Genomic DNA, 19700 nt, shown 5'->3' on the forward strand with positions numbered 1-19700 from the left:
ATAAGCAGGTTAGCGCCTTACATGGCTGCAGGGCCGCTATTGGGAAATGTGGAGCACATTGTAAAGCGCTTTGGGAAGTCATTGACTTGAAAAGCGCTCTATAAATGCAGATCATTTCATTTCATTTCAATATGTTCTTTTCGTTCATGTTAAAACCAATTCTTGCAATGAGAGTAAGATAATTCATGAGAAGTTATTGTTTTTCAACCAGTGAGACCTTCTCTGGGGTGCCGCAGGAAATTTCCCGATTTGATCTTTGCCAAAAAGAATAATATTGAACAATGATCAGCCAAGTAACTGTACATTCATCCATATCAGAAAATGGCAGCAGATTACTATGGTTTTTTTTTTATCATGATATGTACTCCGAAAAACAACGGAGACCAGATAATGAAGGTGCTTCATCTGAGTCGGATCAGAAGGTTTCTCCTGTTACTAGTAACCATTGAAATCAGTACAATCTGTTTCATGTGAGGAAGCTTCCCCTTCCCAAGGAATGGGCACCACCAGGATGTACTAGCCCAAGACACACCACAGGAAGTGTTTCCTCTTCAACCCTGGTTGGCGTTAAGCCGTGATACTGAATATCAGCTCATGAGGTGGTGCAGGGAAATATTAATATTTAATAACTTATTCGGGTTGTTGAAGGTGTTTAAAGGGACAGTGTGTATTATTTAGAGCCTCTGGAGAAAAAACTTTCATCCATTTAAAAAAAAATATATATATTGATTTAAGTAATAAACAGATACATGCACTATCATATTGACATATTCTTTTAAAAAATTTTTACATTAATAATATATAACACGAGCCTCGCCCAAAGGGGGCTGCTCTAATTGTCTGCAATCTGGGCAAAAATTGAGAAGTAAAATGATGCATTTTGTTCACTGCGAGTGTCCGTAGTTTGTATTCTTCCTGGTGCTTTTCATTATGATTACAGTAAACCATACAGCGACACCTGGGGGTAAAATAATACACCGTTCACACTCACACTCTCCCTGATTGCACAGCAAAAAAAATATAAATCATAGTAAAATAAATCTTGCACATATTTATTCCATTTTAATGATCATTTTCTTCTTTTATTACAAAAACACAGAAAATATTTAGAACTGAGAAAATACAAGTCTTTCCACCACAGCTATTTTTTATTGATTTTAATTGGTATTTTAATTATTATTATGGTTATGTTTCTAGGAGATCGAGACTGTACTTACTAATAAGGGATCTTGGTACGGATTCCACTATGTAGAATAAATACTGTACAAATTTCTCGACCTAGGATTTTTTTCTTAAATAATATTTAACAAAGGGATGATGGTGGATGTTTTTGGTACCACCATGAGACAATATATATATTACACTCTGTCCCTTTAATGAAAAGAAAAGCCTGCCCTGGCTCAAAAAAGGTTGAGAAACACTGCTTTTAGTGACAGGTCAATTCTGGTTGGTTACAGTACCACCTGCTGGATATATTTGGTCATTGCAATTGGCCTGTGCGGGATGGAGGGGAGATCTTACTTGCTTTTTAATAACGATAAACAATAATGCAATTTTATCTCGTGTCAGGAGTTTTAAAATTACCCCAAGTTTTTGTCAAACACGTGTGTTGATTGACTATGTTTCCATAACTCCCAATATTTCACAAATAATTGTTTGTAATTTTTATTTTATTCAGGCATTTGCCTGGTCGAGACTGTTCGCAGCTGATGACAATCAGTTCATTGTCGTTTGTCGTCATGGAAACCTGTTTGTAATCATTCGTCTTTTGTTTAGCATCCATTTATGTCACACGACTTTAAGTTTTGTTCTTCTTTTGGGTTATTATGTCAAATTCGAAACGTTGACAACACGTTTCGCCACAAATTGTGATAATACAGAGATGATCTGAAGAGGTATGTCGCCTTTCTGAAAATGTTTCTGTTTGCTGACGTCCACTATTCATGCGTGAAATTAAATAACCATGTTAGACAACTATTTTTAGTTTTGGACATATTTCTTAAAAACAGTTATTTGTTACAATTACTGTACGTATGGCGGCACCAGAGGTGAGTAGAGTAGCCCACAAATTTACTGTCGTAAAAGTAATGTTCCTTCAGAATCATATTACTCAAGTAGAAGTAAAATTAATCATCCAAATACTTACTGGAGTAAAAATAAAAAAAAATACTGAAGTACTGAGTAACTGTAGCAACGTCGTGTTTATTGATGTTTGTAAACAACCAATCGGATCATTAAACGATCCAAGTCCATCCAATCAACAAAACAATAATTTAATTACAAAGTAGATTAAAATAATCAACGTAAATTGAAGTGCTTTACCAAAAATAAAAAATATAAAAAAGTATTTATTTGATTTATACTAAGCACATGTAGCACCAAGCAGCACATGTCAAGCCCCAATACTTGTCTTAACAGGCTCTGCAAGCAGGACAAGCTAACCCATGAGCTCGAACAAAGGAGACATTGCATATTGTAGCTAGTGCTTCGCACTCTTATTAAGGGGAACATGCTTTTGATGTGAGGCCATGGTGTTCCCCCTCTTCTGTGTTTTCATGTATTGCTAAGAGACATTTTCAATCTGTTTCATCAGTAAACTTTTTTTACCCACGCTGAAGTTGAATAAGGTCAGGTGACAAGGCTGCTACATTTGATTGGTTAAACATGGTAGAGTCTGACAGAGTTCTGCGTCAAAATAAATGCGCCTTAGCGGAGACAGACAGACGCATACTTACATGGAGGGGATTTATCAAGTAACGGGATAATGAATTCAGTGTTGCCTAATGTAGCAGAGTAAAAGTATTGTTTTTTTCCTTCACAAATTTCCTCAAGTAAAAGGTATAGGTATTAAAAAAATACCCCTAGAAGTACAAAATTTCCCAAAACTTACTCAAGTACAGACATTCCCCTACTTACGACCATTTGACTCACGATAAACGGTAGATACGAAAAAAAATTGGAGATCTCTAAAAATATCCGGACATTGCTGTCAGTTAGATTTTGTATTGTGTGCACCTTTTTCCGAGTAGACGACAGTACTGTAGTGCTTCTTTCCACCATGTGGTGCTGTGAGTGGTCACCCAGCACCCCGAAGAAGATATCCGGCTTCTACTTCCTAGTTCGTGTGTAAACATACTATGTGTACTGTATCCTAAGCGCGCTAAGAACTTTGACATTTTTATTGTATAATATCTTGTGCATCCATTCAATATGGTTGGTGTAAAGTGCAAAGAAGAGGCGAGCAGTTTTTTTTGTTTTTTTTTTAAACAAAAGTGGAATAAGAAAGCTTGATGCGGTTGAGAAAATGGTTGAATCGCTTTTTTTGTCTGCTCTACCACGGAGGAGAATCTTTTGAAGCTCATCTTCCAAAAGTAAGTTAAACTCAACTTTATTAATCTTTATAGGGCATGTTAGTGTATGAATTGTTTATTTCCTTTAGTACAAATAAAATAAAAGTGACGTATACAAGCCTTAAACATACTCATACAAACCTTAATTATACAAAATATAACACTGGAGCAACTTACGGACAAATTTCAACTTACGAACAATCTCGTTCGTAAGTAGCGCAGCGTCCGTAAACGTAATGGAGTGGGCGCATGAGCGCAGCAGCTCTTGGCGCTCCCATTTAGTTCTTTTTTGTGTAACGGTCTTCGGAATGTAGCCGCGCATACGTTAGCGTTACACCACTACACTTGACAGGAGCTTGTGAACATCGGCTACTGACATCGATACAACATTCAAGACGAATTGACGAGGCCAACGGGTGCTCCGTGGATTGCTATCGTGTACGGGAAGAGACGGAAGCAGCATCAGTCGCTAAAGCAAAAGTCTCAGGTCTATACTACTGCGGCTATGTAACAACTCACCCAATTTCGTTCTACAATTCTATTGTATAATGACAATAAAGACCATTCTTTCATTAATACATTTTTTCATGCCAAACTTTTGACATCAAAAAGCGCAACAAACACATTCTGTCTCCAGAATTTAAAAACAAATGTGCTCGTTTAAAATTAAAAGTGGTTGATGTTTATCAAAGTGTAAATCAAAAGCGATTGTTTGAGCGGTTTAGTCAAGTCAAGTCAAGTCAAGTCATTTGTATTTGTATAGCCCTTGCACAAAGACTTCGTCTCGCTTCAAAATAAAGTCGCCATAGCCTAAAATACTAGTCTTGGGTCATTTCGTTTGTTTACCTTTTGAAAAAGCGGTAAATTTTAAAAATGGTAGGAGTTTTTTACAGGTAGAGAAGTGGTAGTTTAGCTTATTGTGGTGTTGGCAGGTATCCTAACAACAGCATAATTACAAATTTTTATTGTGTTTCACAGTAGAGTACTCACTACTGAGAAATGTGATTGCGTTCCTTGGTTACGTGTTATTCCCAACGCTGCTTTTTATTTAGAATTTGGGTACATCCACCTTGCTTCAATGCAATGAGGTAAACGCACTTGTTTGAAAAATCCAAAAGAAAAAATACAGTAAATGTTGCCTCATTAGAAATGTCCTGCAGATGGCGCACTACAACAAGCCAGCTGATTACTCCATACCTATTTTCTCTGATGAATTTGATGATGCTCATGCAGGAAATGTGATGGAAATGTGATTCAGGCGGCATTTCCTGCGTTAGCCAACAATATTCTTCCGTGCTTTGTGCTTTCAGGTGAATCATATTTTGAAAATGACTAAATATGCAAATGTTGAATCAAGTCTTCTATCATGAGTCACGTGATGAAACATATTTTAATAAAATCCCGTAAACTCATTGAATACTTTTGAGCTGATATCTAGCCCATAACTAATAAGGAATATGCCTTTTAACTATCATTATGTAACTCGAGGCTGGGTTAAATTTCGAATTTGTTCATTGCCACTGACGGCTACGGACGTCAAATGTTAATTTCCACATTGCATTTTTAGTGGTGATGCATTTTAAGTTCAAGAGAGCAATAGAATACTTTATCAGAAAACAAAGAACTTTATCACAATATTCTAATTTTCTGAGACAGTCCAGTATATCCATTATTTTTGAAAAACTTGGAAAACAAGGAAAACTCAAAAAGACAAACCAAAAAAACAATCATTTATTTTAATATTTTGAAAAATACTATTATTTTAAATACTTAAAAAAGAAACCTTCCCCAACTGACATGACATTTGTAAAGTAAGTAAATAAGTAAGTAAATAACATGGTTTGTATTCTGTGTCCCTGATTGAGTCACTATCAAGAACCCGTTTAAGTAACTCGGCTTGTCAACAAAATTGGATTTATTTTACTTATTATGACATGGAGGAAGACCCTAAGATCAAATAAACACTGGAGGTGCTTTGCTACGAGAAGAGAGTGCGGGAGCAAATACGGATGTTGATGTTAAGGGACTAACTGGTGGAGTGTTGTGTTGTTCATTCGGACCCCTTCTGCATCCCCAGCAGGCATCTCATGGTTACAGGTCTTTCACCCCTCTCCTGAGTGGGGCAGCAAGGGCCGAGTTCTCGTTCTCCTGCAGAAGGAGTACAGCCACCTGGAACTGCCTTAGGCTACTCTGGCCCTCTCTGATAGCCTTCTGTACTTGTTTGGAAATAAGTCCGATCTTCTGCAGAAAACTGGGCAGAGATCTGGCGGGGAAACCCAGAAGGCCAACCTCGATTGGATGGAGCGTGGCATACCACACAGCGATTGTCACCTCATGCATGTCCTTGTATATAGCCGTCATTGCCTGATGAGATATGGCTAGCCTGTCTCTCCAGGGAACAGTGAGTTAGGCTAAAGTTATGGACTTTGTTCTCCTAGTAAGAAAGGTCATATCTGGTCGGAGCGTAGTTGCCGCTTCCTCCTGAGGAAAGATCAGCTTATTCTTAAGATCTACCCACAGCTCCCAATCTGATGCGCACAGCATCGATGGCAGGTGGTTAGATTTTTTTTTCCTCCATTATTTTAGATTTCTGTGAGCTTTTTTTGTATATTTTAAATTCAATTCAACATTGATGTAGTGGAACATAAATTAGAGAACTCTCAAAGAGGTGTGTGTTGGTTATTTTGGAACCCAAAACAACATATTCTGTCCAAGTTTTTTTTTTCCATTCTTTGGAACCCGTGCTTCTCTTGGCCTCCTCTGGAATGGTTGGGAAAGATTTTTGGAAAGCTAGCTTTCACATATCCTTTTTTCCCCTTGCTCACTTGCAACTAAATGCACGAGTGCCAGTGTTCCTGTCCAGGCTTGTATGAGTGTGGGGAGATTTCCTGTTTGCTCAGTGCAGCGCTCTGTACAGTGAGTGTGCAGTGCATCACAACGCAGTGAGGCAAATGGGTGGAGGTGGTGAGAATTACTTTTCATTCTTCTCCCTGTGAGTTTGCAGACTTACAAGATGACAAATGGATTTGCAAAGACATGACTAGATAAGTCAATCAATGTCTCATAAAAAAGTGGAAGTCCCCTTCATGAAGCACAAATTGAAACTTTTTAAAATTGAACATTGTTTTCTTGCGGAATACTGGAGTGAATTTGTAGCAGACTGGGAGCTTTTTGGCAGTGGACGGGGTGGGTGCAATAGGTCTTTCCATGGGAATACAATTAGCAAACCACTTGACTTTTATCAGGGTCTGAAATAAGGTCTGCCCAGACGCCCGGGGCGTGCATCTTTTACGTCGGGCGTACAACTTACAAAACGTCTCTGCCCGGGTGGCCGACAACTTTTTCAATAGAAAAGAAAAAAAATACTAATTTTTTTAAAAATCAAACGTTTGCTTTATTCTAATTTTGAAATGTTTGTTTGCTTTTGAAATTTCGGGGTTTCGGTTCGTTTGGAAATTTGCATACTCTGCAGCCAATCAGAAGCCTGCATCGAATAACTGCACTCTCCCGAGCGTTATAAAGTCATGCATTTGCATATCATTTTCCAAAGTAGACGCACAGAGAACACAAGAAAAATGGATAAGTGGTTAGGAATCAAGCCAAAACCTCAACCCCAGAAGAAATATTCAAAAGAAGCTAACAAAATTTATGACGCTACAAAACATAAACGTACATTAAAAGCATCTTTGAAAGCGGAGTTCACGTGGCTTGTAGCAGAAGACGCAACGCAAACATTGCATGAATGAAGATGAGTTAACACAGCAATGTCATATACATCCAATGAATGTTATAAGTAGATTTATAATAAACTTAATTCTAAAGGGTTGTTCTATTACATATTCTGATTATTAATCCTTAATACTTTGCAACAATGGGTTTTTGCGATGAGCCGCTTGTTGTTTCAAGTTGTGAAAAATGGGGCAGGCAACTTTATGGCTGGTGTCCGGTAACTTTTTGTTATGAGTTTCAGACACTGCTTTTATATAATATTTTTTTTTTAGGGATAAAGTTGCAACAATCAAGGTATTGATTTTTGCTTACTAGAATATTTTCATAGAAAATGTTAACTTATACATGGCCTTGGGATGAAAAGTATTCGGTTTGCTTTTGCATTGCCAGCTGCTGGTTGAAGAGAAGGTGTGTATTACTTGACCACTAGATGTTGCTGAATGGTGTAGTGCAGGGATCGCCTTTTTTTTTTCTTTATCCTGAGAGCTACTTTTTTTTTTTTTACTTATTAGCGTGAAAGGCTGCCAGTTTTAATGCATTTTTAGAATACCAACCTATGTTTCTATTATGTTGTTAAAATGTTAATATGTTTTTACCAGGTTATAATTACAAGGAGTAGGGACGTAATGACCTTAGCTGTTACAAAATGATCAGAGCGAACATTGCGTAATCGCTTTGGATCAAAAGTGCATACATCGCTGTTGATCCTCGACAACCATACCTTCCGCCTTTCCCTCGACAGTTGTTCAGTTTCACTTCCCCAGTTCAAAACGACCTTTTAGATATAAAAAACTTCCTCTTTCTGTGACTAAAAGTAGTGTGGTTGGTATAACCCCAAAATTGCAGAAAGGGGTTTCTTTATTCAATTCCGGATTCATGTTTTGCTTGCTTGATTCGTTAAAAAATGGTGAACGTATGTATTAGCATTTAGTTGTAACTATGCATTTAGAATTTGATTTACCCTTTTTCCAGTCTTCAGGCTGCACTACATTATACGGCTGACTTAAATTTCTGGAAAAATCAGGTGTGCTTTATAGTGCAGAAAAAAATAGTGTGTTTTTTAAAAATGTCCCCCTATTTTGGGGAATCCATTTAGCAACTTGCTGTCAACTGACAAGTACCCTATTTTCCGCACTATAAGGCGCACCGGGTTATAGGGCGCACCCCGAAAAAATAGTTTTTGGTCCCATATTTGACATTAATAAGACACACCGGATTATAAGGCGCTACAATGGGAACGTCGACAAAACAGTCAGATAGTTCAGTCCAACTTATTACCCCCTACATTCCCAAAGCTTGCAAAGACGCAAAGACGTGTCGAGAACACGTGCGGATGCGGTGTCCGTATGATGTCACTCAAATGCATCGTTCCATCATTCGGAAGGTTAAAGTCTTAGGATTCAAGAAATGCCAACCATTCCTTAGTTTCTATTTTCTTTTTCGATCGCAACTTTACTGTGCATATGACAATAAACACTTGGAATTGATTTTAATTTAAAAATAGACACTCCATTCCATTCATTCATTATCTGCACCGCTTATCACAGAAACATCGAGTTCAATCTGAAACAAGATACAGGGAAAATATGTAGCCGGAGTAGCTCACCAAAGTCGTTGTGTTCACTAATAATGTGCAGCCATGGTCCTCTTCTATCCGTGAGTGTAGTAAATCCAGGAGAATAAAATATTTACAAATACAGAATAGTAAAAAATGCTTTCTCTATGCCGTCAACCACGTGCTATTCACATTCATCTTTTTCGGCCAATTGCAGGCTTTGTTTTGCCGCTTAAGCCTACGCCAGCCTGTAAATGATAAAAAGGATCCGCCTCTTGACCTCCGAATAACTTTAGCCAATAGTGATCGAGTCAACTGATGATTGACACATCTTTTTCGGCCAATTGCAGGCTTTATTTTGCCGCTTAAGCCCATGCCAGCCTGTAAATGATAAAAAGGATCCGCCCCTTGACCTCCGAATACCTTTGGCCAGTAGTGATCGATTCAAATGATGATTGACACATTGGTTAGCCAATGAAACGCCGGTAAATAAATCCCAGCATACACCGCGGACTACTTGGTGTTCGGGGGAAAATCGAGTCGGCGGCTGCAAGTTAGTTGGAAGACTTTGCGACTTAAACTTGATCCATAAATAAGGCGCACTGTATTATAAGGCGCATGGTCAGCTTTTGAAAAAAAATAAAGGCTTTTAGGTGCGCCTTTATAGTGCGGAAAATACGGTACACAGTGCTACGCTAAAAACAATCATCTCAACTTGAGAATGTCATATGGCCAAACTCAGAAAAGGTAGGTTGTCAAGTGAAATGAATAGAAACTCATGTATTTCGCGACTTAATTCAGATGAATTCAGAAATTTGACAGACGAAAGATTTGGAACACTGTTTACTGCCTTGTTTATTGAATTGTCTTTATTATCATAAAAACAATTTAGTCATTGATTGCATTAAGAGCCAACATGGCACTCCAGGGTAAACACGGATTAGGGACTTTAAAGACAAAAAACAAGATTACTATCAGAAAAAAAGGCAAATATATTTACTAAGGGACTGGACTAAGTTGTAATAATAGTGTGATGACATTTACATCAACAGAAATTTCCAAATAAGTTGCAAGATAAAAGAGTTTTGCGCGCCTGTTCTTGTAGTAATGATAATAGCCCTGGGGAAGAAACTGTCTCTGAGCCTGTTAGCCGTTGTTTTAAGGGACCTGTATCGTTTACCAGCGGGTAATAGGTCAAAGAGATGGTGGCTGGCGTGAAAAGATTCCTTTATAATGTTGACGGCTCTGCTGCGTTATTGAAAGCCGGCAATGTCCTCCAGACTGTGCAGTGAGCAGCCAATGATTTACTGAGCTCTGTTGATTATTCTCTGTATGTTTTCCTGTCCACTGCCATGTTCTCGGCATACCATACTGAGATACTGTATGCCAGAATCTTCTCCCCTGTGGTTTTGTAGGACAACAGAAGCTTCATTTCTAGATTCTTTCCAAGCACTCTCAAGAAGTGCAGTCCCTGCTGGGCCTTCTCTGTCATCAAGGATCTGCACTTAAGTTATTAACTAGCCGGATTTGAATTAAGATGGAAATAGTGAAAAATATAAAAGATGTATTTCATTAAATACCAACATTTTCAAACTTGTAACCTATTCCTGCAGTGGCGCTCGGGCAAATCTGAAACATGAAGCCCTGTAAGCTAGCGCTGATGACTATCTCTTAAGGTTTGTAATCTGCTCAAGCATGCAGACTGAGTGATGTCACATGCGGCGGTCACACCTCCAGGCGCACGGATCAGTATCAAGCCAAACAGACCCTCGATAAGCCCACAAAAACTCCAGTTTCGGGTCTGCTTGGCACACTGGATGCCACATGGTGCAGTTGAGCCGCACTGTGACATGTATGTCATAATAGCTTCATCTTAAATGGCGAGCGGAACAGAAAATGGGGAAATTTAACATCGGGTTTTGATCAAATTTTAACTTCTCTTTTTCTTCACTTCCTCCATCTTTTGGTTTGTTTTTATGGCATTTTCTTGTACGTCTGAGGAACTGCGATAAGTCAGACAGTTACGCATCAGGGAAGGGTCGTAACCCTGACTGTTATGCAAACAATGAGAAAACTGACCAAAAGGCAACATGTCTGGGCCTCGGCCACTTCGGTTTTGAAATCAACAGGCAGACAGTACAGTCAGCATTGATTCATTTGGTATTCAACTCAACGACTGATTATTTCTTACTAATCAGTATTCCACAGTGAAGGGACAGTTTTCATAACATAACATTTCTGGCCACCATGTTTAGGTTTGCAGCCACTAATTTATCCTTGCATTTCCCCCAGCTGTCACTTTGCCACTGAATTCCTTGTTGATTTTCTTTTTTCCTATCCCACAAAAGGTGCTGGTGAGACTAAATTCAGTTATACAGGAAAATAATCCGGAAAGACATGAGGCAGACAATAACTAGGTAAGTGAGCTTGAGATCACATTCATCGAAAATGGGCAGTCGTTTTGAAATACAACAAACTAATTTATGGGTTTTAGAAAGCGAATGTTTAAAAAATGTGCGTATGTTTTTTTAGCTAGCTATCTGGCTACTTTTTTTTTTAGCTTTGTAGCGAGCTATCATCCTATATTTTCTTGCTAATTAGCAAGCTAGAGACCTATTATTTTACATTTTTTTTGCAAGCTATTGAGCCAATATTTTATTTTTCTCTGCTAGCCATCAAGCTAGATTTTGGCCTCCTTTCTAGCTCGCCATCTAGTTGGGGTCTGGCTCCCTTACCTAGCTCCCTTACATGAGTATGAACTTTACATTACAATATTATTATCATTGATTTAATCGTATTCGGCATTTTGATTCTATGTAAGCCAAATTACATATTTGCTTGAAATATTCCCGTTCCCACAAAATATATTGTATAGCTGATGTTATATTTTACTAGTTTTTGTTGTTGTTGTGCTCTGTGCAGCCCTTTTGAACTTTTTGTGATAAAAGGCTGTACAAATAAATATGACTTGTAGTAGTACTGTACTGCGATATTCAAAATTTCGGGACAAAACAGTGTTTCCTCAGAAATTAAGGAACTAATATCAGTATTGTCCCACGCCACTGTCCTCAATGCTGAGATCCGGCTCGTCTCTGAATAGAAAGATGAAGTTTTACTCAAAAAACAAGTGACCCTTTACACTGAAAAACAATGCCAACCAGATAGTGAAGGTGCTGTATCTGAGTCAAACCAAGACAGTTCGCCTGCCACTGGTAACCACGGAAACCAGTATCTGTTTCAGGTGGAGGAACAATTGCATACATAAGACAGCCTGCAGAGGGATGGGTATCGCCAGGCTGTACCTGCCCAAGAAACACCACTGGAATGCTAAAACTTAAAAGAAGCAACATGTTTCACTACCGTAAAATTCGGACTATAAGGCACACCTGATTATAAGCCTCACCCAGTACATTTTAAAGGAAAAATACTTTTTTACATACATAAGCCGCACCCATGTCCCATGTGCTCACATGAAAAAATGAGATATTTACAAAGAAATATGGTACACAGATAGAGTTTTAATGATAAATGGTACCTTAACCCCTTAAAGCCGCTGGACTTTTGATAAACAAATACGTGTCTGTACGATGTCACCAGTCTCTGAAATACGTCATGCCACATATCATAAGATATGTTCTTTATATATATATAATTTGTTTGTTTGCTTCTTTCTTTAGCTTTTTTTTTTACACTCAAAATATTCAAAAGAAATACTACTACTAGTCAAAGTTTCTGTAAATGGGCCACAAGATGCTTTTTTTAGAGTATTTATTTATAGTATTTATATTTTTTTGTTTAATTTGTTTGTAGGATTTAACTTTTTTTTTTTTTTTTTAGTCTGAAAGATTTAAGAACTGATTTTTCAAATGAAGAGCTGAAATCAAAAAATCCAATTGTATTTCTTTCATTATGGTCAGTTAAGATAAAAGTGATTTGAGTTAGGCCTAAACAATTGACTTTGACCATTTTTCTCAAGAATGTGTACCAAACTTCCTCAACGTAGACCTTTTATTATTTGAGGGCTATTCTTCATAGTCTCTCAAAACTCACTAGTTGTTGCCTGGTGTCCATTCCAGGGGGAATTTTCTCATTGCTGTCATTAGCCTTACAGCGACAACTGGTCACCGGCAGACGCTTTAGTTCTGGCCAGCACCATTTGGCCACTTCAAAGCCCTTCGAATACTTTGTTCCTTTATCAGGCGTGCGGATTGTGTAGTCAACACAAACATGATAACAATATTAGCGAGGCCACGTGGCAGGAAGGTCAGAGCCCTTCCTTTTGTGTCAAACGGAGCCATGAGGTGTCTTCAGCCTAACTTAGGGTTGTTGCTCATTCGCAATGTTGGGCACGATACCTTAAAAAAGTAATAATTACTCAGTACTTCTTCTAAAAAGTCACTGAGTTACTCCATAGTAAAATTAACTAGTTACCAGAGAAAGTATCTATCCAAACAATTTGACATTTTCTGAGCAGTATTCGAGTTAGTTGAATAGAGATCAGACAGGTAATCGTGTAATAACAGTGTTTGAAATAATCGGGCGTGCATCTTTTACGTCGGGCGTACCACTTACACAACTTCTCTCTCTCAGATGGAAAACAGCGATGTCATATACATGCAATGAATGTTCTAAGTAGATTTATAATAAACATGAATTTTAAGTGTTGTTCTGTTTATGTATTCTGATTATCAATCCTTGATACTTTGCAACGACGGGGTTGTTTTTGCGATTAGTCGTCTTATTGCGTTTCAAGTTGTGAAAAATGGGGCAGCAGGCAACTTTTCAGAGTTGTCTGCCCTGGTGTCCGGTAACATTTTGTCATGAGTTTCAGACACTGGTAATAAACAGCAACATCTGTATCCTACACTTGAAGTGCAACAAAAATAAACTGTAAATAATATCATAAAATGACAATCAACTGTAAACTTTATGAAGTGAGAGTAATAAATACAATCTACTTTTAAAGGTCCGTTGTGGAGATGGGAATTCTGACTCTTTAGAAAACAGGCTATTTCGGCTGGGGTCATTATAAAAGGAGCCCAGCTCTTTCAGCTCTCGAATGTCTCTTTAGTTTGATTTTGTTCTTTAATCCATATATTACCATTTATTATATAGTAAATTACACAGTTATGTAACTGTGTTATTTATTACGGCGTTAATCCCAACACTGCTTAATCGCACGGGGAAGTTTCTTTGCCTTCTTATAATAAGTGATATAGACATCCATGTTCTGTCAGTTGTTAATGAATTCATTCAATACAGACTTATCAAGGCTTTTGAATTCAGCCCAGAGATGGCAACGGACCCAAAAAAATACAGCCTGACTCAACCCAGAGACACGGGAATCAAAGCCAACACGGCCCAAGCCCAAACCAATTAACTTGATTTGCAAGGCCAATCCTGTAGCAAACATGAAATGTCATATTTTACTCGAGAGAAGAAAAGGTGAATTAAAGCATGTCTCTCTCTAAGAAAATCGAAGTTAAACAAGTTTAAATAACATTTACATATTTCTGAGTCCGCAGAGGTTACATTAAACGACAAATTTCCGTCGTTGCCAGATTTTTTTTATGTGGTAACAGGACAATTTTAGAGACGTCTGTCATTTGGAAGGGTTGAAAATTAGGCCATAATCCAGAGCAGCAGCTTGTCCGTAAGGATCTAGCACGACACTTAGAGAGAGACAAAAAGAACAATGACAGGTAAATAATAGACAGAGACAGGAAGTTTAGTACAGTAGCTTATGATGAGTCCACTTCTGTTTTATTGTCGCCAAAACTACTCACTTTTATAAACATAATTTTTTAGCGAAGTCAGCGAGGGAGAAGCCCAGCCCAACCCGAACGTGATCATTGACATTTTGGGTCAGACGCCACACCAATTTTGGCCAGGGCTTGGGCTTAATACCTTTCTTTTGAACCGGCTGGCGCAAGAAAGAATAAACAAAAGTATTACCCCAAAAACGTGGTTGTTACCCGTGGCCCTAATGTCCCCAGGGTAGCGCCCACTTCTATAAAACTATATCTAACATTATGTACTGCACCGTGTACGTTAAAATAATACAAATGTCATTTCGATATTCTTTTTTTAATCATACATTTTCCGTATTTGCTATTTTCATCATGTACTGTATTTTATTCATCAATACATTTTTCAAGTTTAATGCAAAAGAAAACAGTTTTTAAATCTATACTGTCAAATTTTGTGCTGACAAAAGAGGCATTATAATGTGTATTATTTTCTGTGTTTCAAAATCAATTTGATGAAATTGTTGTTGGTAAACAGAAAATGTTATTGTTGTGTTTCCCTTCGAAGCAGTGGGCATGTGCGAGAGGGGGGCATGCTTTGTGTGCAGAGATTCGCTCACCCCTCCCTCTTACCTAATCAAATAATCTGTGTTCTTGGCTGGCGTTTTCGGTATTTACTGTTTGTTCTGTGGCTTTTCATCACAATGTGTGTCAACAGTGAACATGTATTGTTTAATGAACTCATAGGATTCCTTGGAGATGTACAGCAAAAACGGGGTGAGTTTGTTTGTAATGTGCACCCCTAGGAACTTGATACTGCTGACAACCTCCACAGCCTTGTTGTTGATGCATAGTGGGGCATGGTTGGGCTGGTTTTTCCTAAAGTCGACAATGATCTCTTTAGTTTTGTCAACATTCAGGACCAGGCTGTTGTCCCTGCACCAGCCCACCAACTGCTCCACCTCCTCTCTGTAGGCTAGGTCGTTGTCATCCCTGATGAGGCCCACCACTGTTGTGTCGTCAGCATACTTTACGATGTGGTTTGTGGCGGACCTAGGGACGCAGTCATGTGTCATCAAGGTGAACAGCAAGGGGCTTAGGACGCAGCCTTGGGGGGAGCCCGTGCTGAGGTAGATGACATCTGAACTGTTCTGACCTATCCGCACTGATTGGGGTCTGTCACAGAGGAAGTCCAGCAGCCAGTTCCGCAGGGGGGTGTTGAAACCCAGGAGTCTCATTTTGTCTACCAGATGTTGTGGGATGATGGTGTTGAATGCTGAACTGAAGTCCAGGAACAGCATCCGCACATGGGTGTTCTTCTCCTCTAAATGTGTCAGGCTCAGGTGAAGCGCAGAGGAGATGGCATCCCTGGTGGAGCGGTTTGTCCTGTAGGCAAACTGAAAGGGGTCGAATGAGGAGGGGAGACTGGAGGTGATGTGCTCTTTAACCAGTCTCTCAAAGCACTTCATTATGATAGGAGTCAGTGCAACGGGCCGGTAATCGTTGAATGATAAGATCTGGGGTTTCTTTGGCACTGGGATGATGTTGGCAAATTTGAAGCATGATGGTACTTTGGCTTGGTCTAGCGAGGTGTTGAAAATGTCTGTTAGGAGAGCCCACCTGCCCCCACCCTCCCTCATCACATTCTACAGGGGCACCATAGAGAGTATCCTGACCAGCTGTATCTCTGTGTGGTGTGGAGGCTGCAGCGCTACCGACTGGGGTAGTGTGAGGAGGGTAACGAGGACAGCAGAGAAAATAATCGGGACTACACTTCCCTCCATTCAGGACATTGGCCAGAAGCGCTGCCTATCCCATGCTAAGAACATTACCGGGGACCCCTCTCACCCCCATCATGGACTGTTCACTCTGCTAGCCTCTGGGAAGAGGTTCTGCAGTGTGCGGTGCAGGACCACCAGGCTCCGCAATAGTCTAGTCCCCCTGGCCATTAGACTGTTAAATGGTCAATCTAACATATAGTTAACTTAAATCTAAACGGCTGCTAAATCTGACTTTTGCACTACTGGCAGTTTTTTATAGCTTGCCACTCATTGCACATTGCTCTCTGCACTATGGTAATTACAGCGTTATTGTTACAGTGTTAATGTTACTGTGTACCTGACTTGTTAACCTGACTGCCCATTTTGCACATCTGGTTAGCTACTCTTCTTGCACTATCGGCACTATGGTAAAATACTATACGTAGCCAATTACAATACAACTTTATTTATATCTGTACATTCAAGGAAACTGTGGGGGTCAGATGCATCGACATTTCGTTCTGTATACACGTGTACTAGAATGACAATAAAGTAGATCTGAATCTGAATCTGAATCTGAAGGGTAAACTGTAGTTGATACTGTGCCATAGATATACTGGGCCGAACCACTTCATACATCCGTGGTGCGCTGTATAGTAAAATATAATCGTCACAAAGAATATCCGCTAGTGCTACATTTCATCTCCGAGCCTTATGTATTCATGGAAAAAGCCATATCTGGCTTGCGAGCCATAGGTTCCCGATTCCTGCTGTAAGAGATGGTGTTGATTTTCACTGTCGTTCTGGCCCGGGAAGAAAATGCCTAGTCATCAAAACTTCAAGGTTTTTTTTTGAGCTTTTTAGGAACTTTTCATATCTAGGGTAACCTACTTGATTCCCTGTGAAAGATGGTGTTTGTATATAAACTCCTTCCTCCTCTTCTTTGGTAAACAGACACAAAGACAAACAGATATACAAACTTGGATCCCAAACAAAGCCATTGTCACGACCAATGTTCCCTCTAATTTTCCACGGGTCTGAGCGTTCACACAAAGTCGGTGAGCAACGGTTGAAACAACAGTGAGCAACAGCAATCCCAAGTGTGGCAACTAATCCTTTATCAAACATGTCCAAAACTTGACATCACGTTACATTTTGCTGAGTTTCAATTAATGAATTGACTAATGTATTATTGCAAAGGTTGTACGGCCTACAAATGTCATTTGTTTTTACAACAATTCTTTCACAAGATTTCCATTTCTTTTTTTCCAGGTATCTTTTGTCGCATAATACTAACATTTTTGGGGGCTTATTTAGTCGGTCGCACGATACACAACTGTATTTAATCACATTTTTTAGTGGAAGTACAATGTTGGCAACAAGATTGACCTGGTATAATTGGAAATTATTTGAATGCAACACAAACTTTTTCTTCTTTTTCCCTCTTTTTTTCTATTTTTTTTTTAATTCCTTCAAAAAGAAAAATCCTAGCTGTTACTTTTTTCTTTTTGTTCTCTATTTACTTTTTTCCTTTGTTTCTTTTTCTTTTTTTTCTGGCTTTTTTCTGAATTTTTCCTTTTATTTCTTCCCTTCGTTTCTTTTTTAAAGAAGCAAAAACAACCTGAAGAGCCGTTTAGGACCCGAAAGAGCCGGTTCCTTTTTAGTGAGCCAAGCCGAAGAAGCCGGTTCTCGAAAAACTCTACTGACTTTACTCAACTTTGTTCCACTTCGACCTTGACTTCAAAATACCGCATTTAGAACACAACGTCAGGGGAACCCTTGTATTTTTACCTTCATGCACTGTAATTTTGACTTAATTCGCTTCTTAATTTGCAATTTCGAGCCCTGATTTTTATGAGTTAGCTAGATTTGCTTGTGCGCGGAAAAGCTCAGGGCAGTGCGCAATTTAGCACACGCGCAGCTTAGACCGAACACCGGTCACGACCCTCGCTTTGCTCACAGCCGGAAATACAAGCCCAACTTCTTGTAGCCTCTTTTCTTCGAAAATACCACTCAGAAAAATAGAGACTCCAGTCCACTTCCAAAGACAACAATTTCAACACCTTTGAGTATACCGTAACTAGCACAAAATATGAACACCAATGAGGTAAGTTGGATGCATATCAAATGTCTCCTTAAATCAAAGCTACCTCACTTTATCATTTGTATGCAGGGGATGCTGTGGATGCTTGGAATGCGCGTAGGAGGCTTTCAGAGGCATCAGATTGCCACCGCCGACTTTGCTAATGTAGCCCGCGGCCTTCACGTCGTTCTGTGGCTTTTTGTAGCGCCGCCAAAGATGAAGGGTGACCTCACTAGCCACGTCCATCACCGTGCAGACGGCGCTACTGCTTTGTAACTCTTCATGACAATGCAGGCAAACTTTTTGCATTCTTTCTTTATATGCCAGGCAGTCATCAGAGTGTGAAAGAGAACTGGTATAAATGACTGCCATTTTGCTTTTATGGCTACTCCCCAAAAACAAAACCTTTGTGAAAGGCAACAAAATATAAATAACAGTTAAGTCATTTTGAGTCTCCGTAGTTTGTATTCTTACTTATACTTTTTAGCGCTAGATTTTGATTACACAAAGTAGTTCAGTTCAGTTCAGTTCAGAACATTTACTGTCAAAGAACAACGTTTGGAGCATCCAGTCATCCATTCACATTGAAAAGAAAATACAAAGATCACAAAATATAGCTAAAAACACAATACCGTTAGATAACCCAATATACACATTAAGAGTAAAAATGCAGACATGGTATCATAAAAACTTAATAGCAGCATAATTAAATCAGTCAATGTTCAATTGCAATTGTGTATGACAGTCATAATTGTTCCCTTGGGAATTAATGACGCCTAATGGTCAAATACTGTATAAAGCGGTCCCTTTACGGTAGCCTAGATGGTAGGGCGCCCGCTCCGAGACTGGGAGGTCCCTGGTTCAAGCCTTGGCTGAGTCATACCTAAGACTTACAACATTGGTACTCATTGCCTCCCAGCTTGGCGCTCGGCATTAAGGGTTGGAATTGGGGGGTTTGGTCACCTAATGACTCCCAGTCGGGTCTAAAATGGCAGCGCCCTGTTTGGCTGCGGCTGCATCAGCTTGCTACAGTTTAACTGTACGGGTCAGGTGTATCGACATTTCCTTCTGTGTGCATGGTTACAAAGAATGACAATAAAAGTAAATTCTTCTTCTTTATACTGTATTAATACAGACGCTGCCCTACTTACGAATGAGATTCTGAACAATCGTAAGATTAATTTGTTCGTGGGTTGCTTCAGTGCTATATTTTTTATGTTTAAGGCTTGTATACGTAACCTGTATTTTTTGTACTGAAAAATAAACATTTTATAAAATATTATGCTCTATAAAGTTAAACTCTACTTTGTTTAACTTTCTTTTGGAAGATGAGCTTCAAGGGGTCCTCCTCTGTGGTAGAGAGTGGACGAAAAAAAAAGCGATCCAACCATTTTCTCAATCGCATCAAGCTTCCACTTTTATTTCAAAAGAAATGGCTCGCCACTTCTTTACACTTTACACCAACCGTACTGAATG

The 19700-nt window shown here is 39.1% G+C and overlaps 1 long non-coding RNA gene across 1 annotated transcript; it reads left to right on the forward strand.

Moving 5' to 3' along the window:
- The first annotated feature begins 124 nt into the window (after positions 1-124).
- On the forward strand, positions 125-18670 carry LOC148363992 (uncharacterized). The gene is made up of 3 exons (XR_015850628.1): positions 125-1895; positions 10983-11051; positions 18315-18670. It is a non-coding gene; the product is annotated as an uncharacterized LOC148363992 (long non-coding RNA).
- Positions 18671-19700: the final 1030 nt, after the last annotated feature.

The sequence above is a fragment of the Urocampus carinirostris genome, chromosome 6, assembly GCF_059441175.1.
Source record: "Urocampus carinirostris isolate Australia breed hairy pipefish chromosome 6, RoL_Ucar_1.0, whole genome shotgun sequence".
NCBI classification, from domain to species: domain Eukaryota; kingdom Metazoa; phylum Chordata; class Actinopteri; order Syngnathiformes; family Syngnathidae; genus Urocampus; species Urocampus carinirostris.